Source organism: Pelmatolapia mariae, linkage group LG2 (assembly GCF_036321145.2).
Source record: "Pelmatolapia mariae isolate MD_Pm_ZW linkage group LG2, Pm_UMD_F_2, whole genome shotgun sequence".
Taxonomy (NCBI): Eukaryota; Metazoa; Chordata; class Actinopteri; order Cichliformes; family Cichlidae; genus Pelmatolapia; species Pelmatolapia mariae.
The window spans coordinates 9062668-9075749 of record NC_086228.1 but is presented as its reverse complement, the minus strand read 5'-3'; the positions used below and the strand labels follow the sequence as shown (position 1 = coordinate 9075749).

General features: G+C 44.4%; 1 protein-coding gene across 3 annotated transcripts in view; it reads left to right on the top strand.

Moving 5' to 3' along the window:
* The window catches only part of htr4 (5-hydroxytryptamine receptor 4), a 138236-nt gene that overhangs the window by 39488 nt on the left and 85666 nt on the right, over nt 1-13082 (top strand). The window lies entirely within an intron of this gene.

Here is a 13082-nt window from a genome sequence, read left to right as displayed (position 1 = left end):
GTGAGAGTTAATCAACTTTTACGGAGAATAATGATGCCATGTGTGATTACACACTTCCTGACAATGGTCACGCTGATTAATACACAACACAAAATCCACCTTTTAGCTGTTAGCTCAGTCAGACTCAGTGATGAGAGCTTTGACTGTTCGTAGATGCTGACGCTGCATGGATGCATCAGAGACGTGACATGACGCTTCTTTTTTATAGTATGAATCGAAACGTTTTCTTCATTTTTGTCAGGCAAGCTGCCTGACAAAAACGTGAGTTTGGATATGTCATCTTACTCCTATACAGGAAACTGTGGCTCTGCAGCCTTTCAGGTTCATACAACACAGAACTAAACAGCACCACTGACAACAGATATGAAACAGCATGAAAAGAGGGTGCAGAGGCCAGTTACAAAGTGGCTTGCAGATTTGCATATATGCAGACGTGCAGGCAGGCTGTGTTGTGTGGATGTGTATCAGCTGAGCTGCAGTGGTGAGCTTCACTCTGCGACCTGAATGAATTCACTAATGTTCACATGAAACACTGTGAAACATAACCGAGTGCCCAAACGCTTCATAATTAATCTCATTCCAACAGACGCTTCAGTCCTGTAAGTCACGCTGAGTGTGAAGTGCTCATAGTTTCAGCCACACGCTGGTGTCCATTATGTAAAAGCAATATTCAAATGTAGTTTGACAGCTCTGGTTTCCTCTTCAGGGACATCCTCATCTTCAGATATTTGGTTTAGCTGAGGAAACATCAGCTAGCCGGGGGTTCTCACTGCCTCTGTAGTTGTCTTTGCCTCCGGCTTGTGGGTTTGATTAAAACTCTGATCCTGCTGAAAGTGCTGGCTGGTCTGTTTTTGCTGTGCTGGGATGCAAAGAAAGTCATTTTTCTGTTCTTGGTTAACAACTTTTAGCCTGGAGGATGAGAGACGGATGAGACTTTGTTGAGAAATCATCAGTGGGAAGGCTTCCTTTTCTTTGCCTCACAGATCTACAGACACAATTCTCAGAGAAGCCAGAGACAGGGAGCGTCAGTCTGGAGCTGGAGCACAGAACCAAGTGAAAGCTGAGGTTTTTACATCTCTACATTAAATATTTCCTCTTTGCTGTGGGCGTTTCTGTGAGAAAACATCGTTGATGGTGTGATTATTCAGTGTGATCTCCACTCTGTGTGAAGCAGCACTCTGTCATCCCTCAGCACCTCTAACTGCACTAAGCTTCTGCTTCCTGCTCCATATTAGTCATAAGGTTTCTAATAATGAGGTCGGTGCATGGATGGTTATCCCACTCAGCTTATCACACTTTATTAAACACGCAAGCTCCACCCACCCGCCGATCAGAAGAAGGTTAAAGAGACCTGCTGATCGCGCCTCGTGTTGTTTTCACGTTCAGATATTTCCTGCGTGTCAACAGTGAATCTGAAACTGAAACTACGAATGCTGAACCCAAAGAAGAACTGTGACACAAACAGCAACAGCATGAAATATAAAATGTGGATCCAACATTAACGTTTCCTTTCAGCTTCATGGAAAAAGAGAGTTCATTACTAAACCAGGCACACACAGGATTTGATTCCCTCAGGACGTTTGAGTCAGAATTAAAATGATGTAAGTGAAGCAGGAGGTCGCGGTACAGTAGTTACTCAGGCTCAGCTATGAGGTAGTACTACATGACCTAGTTGTGTGCTGTGCTGTTATGGATGGGGTCCGTGTCATGTGATGACGGCCTCCAGCAGCATTTGGAGAGGCCCACGCTGCACTTGACATACATGAGATCATAGCGTGTGCCCGTATACATTAAATGTGGTCACACGAGTGGCACATATCAGTCAGAGGTGGTAGGCAGGTGACTCACCTTCAAATATGAGGAGAGATGAAACGAGTGCACTCAGAATAAAAATGAACAGACTACCTGTGGCTCTTTGACTTCCTGTCTCCAACTTATAGAATGATGGGAGCTCTGAGTGATGGGCTTAAGGTGGAATCAGGTTTGTGGTCTGATCTCCTCTCCAGCCTTGGCTTTGAGTCTTTATCCATCATCCTAGAGATGCACGCTCAGTTGCAGATGCAGGAAACATGCGAGAAAATCTTTCTGTGCACAGTTTCCTGTTGGAGCTGCTGCTGTGGGGCAGACATCTGTCTCTGCACGGCACTCAGTTTGTGTCTCACAGTATTTATCATACAGATGCCAAATGGGGTCCACTTACCTGTTGGTGAAATTTGACTCCTGAACAGCTCGGCTTCACCTTAGATTAATGTGGTAATGATATGATAATAAATACTTATTTCCCCCACTGTGTTCTGTGGGCATGTAACACATTCATAAAACTCACCAGTCTCAGGTCGGTTATTGTTTACACCTTCTGAGTGGGAGAAAGTGTTCAGTGTACATTTGAGTGTAGTAGGAGTATAAGAAGTACTTTGGCGGTCAGACTATGATGGTGAGGTCATCAGAGAGTGGAGATGGAAGTAGGAGGTGAGGACTGAAGTCCTGGAGTGTAGACGCTGTGGGTGGAGCACACATTGCTGATGTAGAGCTGGAGGATGAAGGGACTAACACCTGAAGGGTGTAGTAATAGATTACAGTGAATGATCGAGCAGGTCGCAGAGGGGAATTACCTCGGAGAGGATGGGAAGAGGAAGAGGAACCAGGAATGTGAAAAACTTCATACAGATAAACATCATCATCATCATCCATTGTCTTCCTCAGCATCACCAGCAGCTTCACTCTTATACATCTGGTCTTATGTTGTGTGCTATAACACATGTTGTGTGTTTGGAGCTTTTCAGGTGGTTTTGATTGGAGGACATGGGTTAAGACTGCAAAGCGTGTGAGATGACCCAGTTTCACACATTTGTAGTGTAATAATGTTGTGTAGATTTGTGCAGATGGTCTCGCAAAGTTATACAAAACTGCAGAGAGCAGCGCTTTCTTCATGGTAGTGGTTTTAAAATTCAGAACTAGCATGCTAAAGCTAACACAACAAGCACATGAGAATCCCTCTGGACAGAGAGGAGACACAACAGGACTGTCCTGGCTTAAAGAAGAGTGTGCGTGTGTGTAAAGGTCCAGCACACAAAAGTGAGCATTCCTCACAATCATACTTCCACTGGTGACAATTTATAACACACATTCATTTACGCTACAAGCACTGAAGTCATATGGATGTTCAGTGATTGGTTGATATTTGGTTAGAACAATATCTGAGTACCCTGGACAGTCACTGACAAAGCGTCCTGGTCAGATGCTGAGCAACAACGACTTTCTCCTTATGTTGAGGAGGAGGAGGAGGTCCTCCTCACCCTCTCTCTGAGTGCAGACACCTTCATGGACACCGATGCTCGTGGCCATCGGTGAGGGTGTGACTGTAGACTGAGCAGTAAATCACTAGCTCAGCTCTGTCGTTCCCACAGCGAGCTGCAGACTCGTGTTTCCCCGGGAACGGGAGGCACTTACACTACTCTTCATCCCGGCTGGTGTCCCCGCCATTTTCTGGCTTGAGTCTTGGAGATTCTCAGTCTCGTTCCCGCCGCTTCACTCAAACTGCCCTTCAACATTGATAATTATTCATAAATGTTATTCATCATCTTTTCATTGCTTATGAATGTGTAGTGTATGTGAGTGGTTGTTATAGTGGGGCCTTTTCACAGTGACAGCCTGAGTCGTGTGATGTGGGGTCATGTTTTGTGCTGCCGGTTGTTACTGCAGAGAGTCGTGCACGCTGACCTGAGGCTGATCATGTGACCCAGCTGTTACTGTTTGGTTTTAAACACTGACACACACATGCAGCAGTGTGTGCGTGTGTGTAATACAGCTGTTGTAACAGCTGGATATGGACTGAGCCTCAGTGCCAGCAGCTCCACCCTCACACTGGAGCTGCGTGTTTTTCTCCACTCGTTCATTTGTTCACTTAAATTTAAATTTACGTTCCACGTGTCAGGGCGTGATGCTGCGCCGGAGCTCTTTGCTGTTTGACTTTGTAAAGTAGCTCAGTGTAGGTCAGTGCTGAGCGTGCATTGATCTGAAACAATTATAATAATATTGATAATAAACTGTGTTTCAGTTTTTACACACACTGACGAAGTGTACAGAATCTGTTTTGTTCTTTATATTTCTTGCACAGTAGTCAGGTGGAGTACACACAATTTTATTGTGCATGTACAATGACAATAAAGGGCAATTCAAGTCAATTTTATTCTATTCTATGCTATGCTATGCTGTTCTATGTTATGCTGTGCTATAATCCGTGCATGCAGACATGTCCAAGAAGGTTAAATATTTAACTTTGCTTCCGTGAAATGACATGAGGAAGCTGAGATGTGCAGATTTTCAGCTGTTGGACTAAGCGTTGTTTCTCTCTCCTGAGCTGAAGCTAATGAGGGTGGTCTGTGCCTGTGCAGCCACCCTGGAAAAACCCAGAAATGATCCTATTGGCCGTCAAAGCTTGACTTTATTGATATTTATTGATTTATACTGAGGTGTGAGAGGCTTCAGGGAGTTCATCGAATGTCGTCTTCATGGGGAAAGAGTTAAAGGTTAGGACTGAGTTCTAGAAATGGACACCAAAGTTTCTCAGCTTCTGCTGTGGGTGCACAGTTATCCAGCTTATCTGAGGTTTATTTGTATAATTCAGTCATGCAGTGTGCATTTTATGCTGTAAGTCACAGACGGCCGGGCCATAACTCAGACAGTGATAAGAAAAGATAAAGTGTTCATGGAGTCCACAAAGATGTGTGTCAGAGCTCTCCTCAGCTTATATCCTGCAGTGCAGTCACTACTTTCAGCAGCAGGAGTCATCCCGGAGCGGGAAGCTGTGCTGGAGCCATGCATGGATGCGGCGCAGTCAGTCAGACTCGGAGCGCTCGGATATCAGTGAGCTTCTCTTCCCTCTCGTCGAATGAGCTACTGCCTCTTCCCGCATCACCTCAGGTGTCCTGTGACAGATCCTGTTTTCTGCATGACTGCTTCCAACAGGAGCCTCAAGCTCTAGAAGGCCCAACCCGAAGCCTCAGGTCGCCTCCGCCCGGTCCATCCGTACAGCACATTTGTCAGCGCACTTCGCTCCTTCCTTTAGTTCAAATGTTTCAGAGGCGAAAGATAAAGAGCACAAAGTCATTGTTCTCTAAATCCCACACCGCCATCTTGTCCTTTTCTCCTTTTCCTGTTAAGAAGATATTTTTCTAGCTGTGGGTTCCTCTAAGGACAGACGAGAGGTAAATTGCAGTCAACAGTATTTATTCTTGCACACCAGGAAAAATTAAACACAAAGCCGTGCGTCCTGCTGCTGCCCGGCTGGCACAACTTTAACAAACACTATCAGGGCGAGCAGACGTGCCACACTCTTCTTCTGCTACAAATTCCAGCACAGCGCTGCAGATAAAGAGTGCAGGAGAGAAATGAGCCAACACGAAACCGAGGAACTGCTCGCGCTGTGACGCAGCTGAGCTCCAGCCGAGCCCACCGAGTACGCTTTTATCAGGAACACCAGGAATTCTTGTCGTAGTATGAAAAGTAAAAGCTCGTGCCTGACAATGCAGGGACTTTGAGATGCAGAAAATCTCTGACAGTGTCAACACACTGTAAACTAAAGCAGTGGCATTAGTATTTCAGGAATAATGATCCAATCAGAGCGCCGGCAGGTCAGCACACACAACGACACACACGGCTGCTGCCGGGGGTTACACAGATATAGAAAACAGTAAGAAAACCCAGATGTAAGTCCAACATTTAGCCTGAATTTTGACTCATGACATACTGCATGTTTGCCAAGCGTGCTAGCATCAGAAATCCATTCAGCATCCCTCGCTTCTCCTCCGAGGCATCATTTTGCCACATTGATTGTTCGCTGCCACTCTGGCAGCAGCTGACGGCACAATCTCAGTGTATTTGACTGTTTTTCTGTCCATCCGTTCAGACTGCACGTGGTGGCTGTGCTGCACAGTCAGGACTTGGCAGGCGACGCACTGCACCGTCACTTTTCACAGACTAAATAATTCATTCAGCAACTGCTTATGTAATCTCAATAAGAAACCCTCCATTCATATAAAAGGCACCTGCTAATGCATGAAAGCTCAGCGCGCACACACAGCGATGCTGTCAAAATCTGCAGTGACGGGATCTGTGAAGCAGCTGAATCTCTCTTCCTTCCCACGGAGATGAGTTTGAGCCAGAGCGCTCCATCGTTCCCTTCCCGTTCGTGCCCGACCAGGTGATTATTCCGGCCTTGTGCACCTCACAGCTTTATGTTCCTTTACTGGGTCAGGATCATTTTTCACCATTTTTTGTTAGAGTTGTTGACCACTGATGACTCCATGTGATATATGAGGGGCTGCTGGCAGGAACTCTGAGGCCTCCAGATCTACTTTGTATTCAGTGTTGGGAAGGTTACTTTTAAAATGTATTCCATTACAGATTACTGAATACATGCCCCAAAATGTATTCTGTAACGTATTCCGTTACGTTACTCAGTGACAGTAACGTATTCTGAATACTTTGGATTACTTAATATATTATCATGCTTTTTACAACTACGTGAATGTACTATTGCTGTGTGATTTATTACTATTACTGAAGGTCCGCGGCTCCGAACCATAGTAAAGGGACCTCTGGCTAATACGTTGGGTTCGTGTCGGGCTCGTAGCCGAAAAATAGCTTTACTTTGTTGTGTGGGTCAACTTTGCTTGCGAGAGACAGAGAGAGGCGTTGAAAGGCTGCTCCAATGGAACTTATTGTTTCGGAGGAAAACACGAACACAGTGTACAGTCAAGTCTTAATAGCGTACTTACAACTGGGCTCGTCAGGCACTCTTCTTGGCTGCAGTGGTTATTATTATATTTACATGCTTCCAGCTCCTGTTTTTGCTCGATGACAACTCGTACTTTTCCACTCTCCTTTTTCTCCCTCCTTGCACTCACAGACACATAACGTGTATAGCAGTCCATTCTCCCTGCAGCACGGACTACACTGCCCATGAGGCTACATTCTTTAGAGCAGGGGTGCCCAATCCCAGTCCTCGAGAGCTACTGTCCTGCAGCTTTTAGATGCATCCCTACTCCAACACAGCTGAATCAAATGGTTTGATTGCCTCTTCAGCATGCCATCAAGTTTGGCAAATGCCTGATAACAAGCCATTCATTTGATTCAGGTGTGTCGGAACAAGGATCCATCTAAAAGCTGCAGGACGGTAGCTCTCGAGGACTGGGATTGGGCACCCCTGCTTTAGAGCTATTCCTGTAACACTCTGCCTATTAGCTTAGCACAACAACAACAACAAAAAGGCGCTCTCTCACCCAGGAAACACACAGTCGCAGAGAGAGTGCGTCGCCCGGTAACCATGGCAACTGTAACGCTGCCGCCTGGAACAACAGAACATAGCTGTCAAACAAAACCAAACAATCTTGACCCGTGACAATATGAAACAGGAAAGTACCGCAGTGTAATCCGTTTATTTCAACAAAGTAACTGTATTCTAAATACCACCTTTTTAAACGGTAACTGTAACGGAATACAGTTACTCATATTTTGTATTTTAAATACGTAACGGCGGTACATGTATTCCGTTACTCCCCAACACTGTTTGTATTTTAGTTCTGTATTCTTCATCAAAGATGCCTCACAGTCATAAATCGAATCTTATTTTCTAACAAAAACCGAGCAGTAAATCCTCTGGGCTAGAGCTGGGCGATATATCGAGTTTTTAAAAAATATCGATATATTTTCATACGAGATATAAGATGTGACAATATCGTTTATATCGATATAGTATATGTTACGTTATAATTATACTTGTGGAGCCGCAAGTTTGCCTCTCTTTCGTCCATTTTTGTCTCTACGCTGCGTTACTGGGCCTCGCCTCTCCTTCACTGAACACAACTCCCCCTCCACCATAGCTTCACCTGCAGGCAACGACAAGATGAACACGGCAAATCTCCGTTAACGAGTTACCGCGGATCGCCCCGTGCGTGGGCCTGGACGGCGTCAACATGTTAGCGAGCTAACCGCGCTAACGACATGCAGCCCCTAAAATCCTTTCATTTTCTCAAAAATCAACAGTGCACCTTATGTATGAATTCTGGTTGTGCTTACTGACCGCGAACCGTTTTTATGTGGTACACGGCGCTCAGCAATCTGTCAAAAAATGTTTTAGTACAACTTTGGTAAGCTACGGAGCCGCACCGCTTGATGGATTGTCGGAGCATTACGGCTACCGTAGTGGAGCCTCGCGGAGTGATACGTACTGTGCTTCAACGTAATATTACCGTATTGTGTGTGTATAAGGACTATAAATGGCACCTGTTAAGAGACACGGTTACAAAGAGGATTTCAAACTCAAGGCTGTCAGTCACGCAGTAGAACTTGGGAATAGAGCAGCTGTGAAATCTGTCTCTTTGTTATTATGCTCAGCGTCTTTTAGTTTACATTTTGACTGCACAATTGTGAGCTTTTTGTTATGCACAAAAACAACATTGTGTTCTTTTATTTATGGAGCATTATTATTTAATAAATGCTGATAATTTATTTTTGAGTAATTTCTTCATGTACATCTACGCTGTATGTTAATAAAAGTGCCTGTGTGACATCTGGGACACAGCTTTGACTAAACTCTCTTTTTGTTCTTACCTTATGGCTTAAAAAAAATATCGAGATATATATCGTATATCGCCATCCAGCTAAAAAATATCGAGATATGAATTTTGGGTCATATCACCCAGCCCTACTCTGGGCTCAGTAAAACCTCCGCTGTACCCGACCAGCACCGAAGGTAACGAGCTGATGCTGCTGAAGCTGATCGTTTTCCTATCAGCTGTTTTCTTTATGTAACCAAAGCTGCTCCGTGTTTTTCTCTCATTTAGCTTCATACAAATTTATGCGACTATAGTCTCTCAGTGTTGTAGCTTTCAGCAGGCAGTAACATGTATATACAGTTATAGCCAGAAGTTCCATCAACTCATCGTGGACCTGGGTGGGTGTTCCCAGGGTGGAGTGATGGTGCAGCACACATCTTTAATGACTTTAAAAATTGTGTTTATTTAGGATTTAATCCATACAGTGTCAAACATAGACATACACCCATACACCTCTCTGCAGTGACTTTAAGGCCTGTTAACTTCTTGATAATGAGCCTGACTGAGTCCAGCTGGAAGTTTCTCTTTGCAGCTCGTTGGCCTGCTCGAGGAATCTGAGGAACTGCAGATTTGCTCAAGTTGGGAAGGAAATTGTTTCCACACAGCTGCAGATTCAAGATCAGCAGTTCAAATAAATAAGTTATTCTGATGTGCTGGAAGAGGAGCCACACTGTGACATGATGAGGTCGGTATCAGGCACAGTTTAAAGTCAGAGCTGTGAAACACGAGTGCACGTTTTCCTGCCGTCATGACTCATGTGGCTTCTTTTTTTAAAACCTGACAGGAAGCTCCTCCTTTTGCCTGATGTTGTATGTAACGCAATAACGGCCTTATTTAACAAGCATTTTACCTCCACGCTTGTCTATACGCCTGGAATCAGAGTGAGTTGAAGTAACTGAATCTAGCACAGCGCAGCGTGCAGCGACCGAGCCTGCAGTCTGTCCTGATGCACATTCAGCTGAAACCTGGTTTAGGTTTTCAGTTTGCAGCAACATCCTGTGATATGAGTAAAGAGAGAGACCTGTGATCTCCAGACAGCCCTCTCAGAAACGGGACACCTGCTCCTTCATTACATGAACAGAGTGAAACTGGAGACGGCGTCCAGACTTTATTTAAAACCGCATCCTCTGTTATCACATCAGAGCGCTGATGCCATCGTTTATTCAGCCGCTCAACGGCTAATGGCATCCTTTGGTTTGAAACATGCTGCTTGTAGCGTCTGCTATCCGTCCGCACAAACTTTATTCACACTCTTCCATACCTGCACTGCCCGTCATGCTGCATTAAAGCTGTGCACAGATCTGTGTGCTGCTCCTGTATGTTTCACACATTCATCACTGTTTCTATATGTGAATGTGTTCGCACTTTACAAACACATCGAGAAAGTACAAAGGTCTGACAGTCAGAGAAAAGTTCTTTACACTTATAAACCCAACATCACTCCTAATACTACTACTAATAATAATACTCTTCCTCCTCCTCCTCCTCCTCCTCCTACTACTACTACTGCTGCTACTCCTAATAATACTAATCATTTAGTTTTTGTAGGAAAAGTTGAGTTTAGTTAAATCTTGATAAACGCTATCTTGTCTTCCATTACAAACTGTTGACTGTGTCCCACAACTGTGAAACATCTGGATTTTTGTCTCCTGTCTCCCATCTGACAGATCCCCTGCTCCGTGTCCGTGTCTTACACTCTTTTATTCACATCAGCTTTGATGTTCAAGTTTTTCTCTCTTTTTAAAATATTTATTATCCGTGTGATTTCATCCCCAACGTCTCTCTGATTTGGAAAGTTAAGTTTCTTCAGTCTGAATTTCATGACAGTCTTCCAACATCGTCACTGCTCTCTGCTCTTCACCTGAACATAAACCTGTTTCCTCATTTAGAGAAATGCAGGTGTGATGATGTGTGGACGGCAAGCACAAGCCGGCTTGTTTGCTATCAGTCATGTCCCGAATCTGATGGTGATTTTGCATAAAGTGTAAGAACATTTAGTGGACGAGACTCTTTAGATAAAAGACAAAAAAAATGAAATGTGTGACGACTCGCACATCTGGAAAGAAGACCAGTGGCTTCCTGCTGTTACACCTGCAGTGTTTTCATAACTGCTTCTTCTTCTCTTGTTCATTTTAAAGTTTGCCTTCAAAGCGATCGGCTTCTCTTATCTCCTCTTATGATTGTGATTTTAGAAGGCTGATGTGAGCTCGCACAGAAAACTTTATAAAGTCTGGCTTTTGTGGGTTTTTGAGTGAATATGTATGAGAGGCACACTGACGATGTGTTTCCTGACCAGAAATAAAAGATTGTCTGATTTGGTGGGTTTTTTTTTATGATTTATTAATGTCTGAATGTGTTTTCATTCCCTCCTTCTGAAAGCTTTTGTGCCAGTTTTTCAAAGTGATGAATTTGAAAGGCAAATAACGTGTCCTGAGTTGTGGAAAGAATGGCTGTTTTGACCTCCAGTCAGTTCTAATTGTTCAGCTTGATTTAATATTTGCTTAAGTGCTGCACAGTAACGAAGACAGCTGTCCTTCAGCTGCAGGACCATCTCGTCAGATCCATCTGGAGTGTCCTTTAGAGAGGACCTAAGTTCCTGTGGTGTCAAAGCAGCCATAGTTAATATTAGTTACGTGAGCAGCTCAGCGGGTGATTCCTTTCTTTGTCCTTCATTCATTATAATATTCATCCTGTGGACATAAAGCAACAGAGGAGCCAAAATAATATTGGGGAACTTTGACTGCTTGTGAAACAAAACATTACACATAGATTCATAAACCTGTAGATATGCACATGCAGCTATGAAGGGATTACCATTAAGGAAGAAATCATTCAAGCCCTACAAGGAGGTCAGACTAAAGGTAATAATCCAACATGGTGTGTGTCTGTGTAGGAAAAAGCTGCCTGCCTTCATTGTGGTTTATCAATAATCAAACACGAAGGCTGGACATGAACACGTCAGGCTCTGATCCACCACAGCGGCACAGGTTTGCTGCTCACTGCCGTCTCTTTGGTATTTTGGTGTCTGTCAGCTCGACGGCTGCTGAGTGGGCATGGAGGCTCGCAGAGAAGCTCCGTGATCTTGCTCCAACCAGATCGAGAAGTGGGTGAAAAGGTGGAGCTTAAAGCTGGTTCAACACAGACCGTAGCATTCTTTTAAGATGACAGTATGATATTGATTTATGTAGAATCTCAAAATGCCAAAAATTAATGCCGGGGCTGTATTTGTAGCACGAGAACTTCTCAAATAAATGCATGAATTATGTTTTTATTCTTATGAAATCTTTGATTGATACTACAGTAACAGTACTGTAACAATACAGTAACAGTACTGCATTATCCCCAGGCTATGTGGCATTGGGTAAAACCAGTGTTTGACATGTTGAGATGTTGCAGCAGTCAAACAAAAAAATCTGTCTAGCTTTATATAAATTCCCGTTGAACTTTTTCCTTTTGTAAGATAATTTATTATTATTTAATTAGTTTAATTCCACTCTGAGAAATGAGAGTGCTCTGAACTGAACTGTTAAACAAAGATACTAGATAACCTGCAATACACACACACACACACGGGGGAAAAAATCAGGTAACTAAGCAACAGAGAGGACACGAGCATGTCAGAACACACCAACAAAACAAAGTGCTGAACTGGTGTAAAGAAAAAAGCTGAACATGTGCGGTTGGTTTGAAGGGCTGCAGAAGAAAGCGTCTGTCTCCAAAAGAACGGCAGCACGGCAGTGGAGGGATGATGACCTGAGTGCACCAAGTATTCTAGAGTCAGCGTGAGGCCGTCTGTCCCACAGCTAAAGCTCAGACCAACCCGGACAAAGATCCAAGCTCAGCAGCACATCTCCACCAGAACGGTTGAATCAGGAAAGAATGGAGCTGCTGCAGTGAATAAATGGTAAATGGCCTGTATTTTGTATAGCGCTTTACTTAGTTCCTAAGGACCCCAAAGCGCTTTACACTACATTCAGTCATTCACCCATTCACACACACTGGTGATGGCAAGCTACATTGTAGCCACAGCTACCCTGGGGCGCACTGACAGAGGCGAGGCTGCCGGACACTGGCGCCACCGGGCCCTCTGACCACCACCGCTAGACAACGGGTGAAGTGCCTTGCCCAGTCTCGGTCTGACCAAGACTGTCGGAGCCGGGGCTCAAACCAGCAACCTTCCAATTACAAGACGAACTGCCAACTCTTGAGCCACGATCGCCCCATGTGGGGTCCAGTGGTCCAAAGTCAAGGCCTCAGCATGTGCATGAATAAATGTTGCAAAACTCAAAGAGCTGAAGCTATGCTGTGAAGAATAGCGGACCAAAACTCCTGCACAGCGATGAGAGAGACTGATGACGTCACACAGGAATCATCACTGTGAGTTACTGCTGCTGAAGGAGGATCTCCAGCTGCTGGATCACGGGGTGGACAGTAGTTAAAGTGCTTTGGCAGTGAGGACATTTG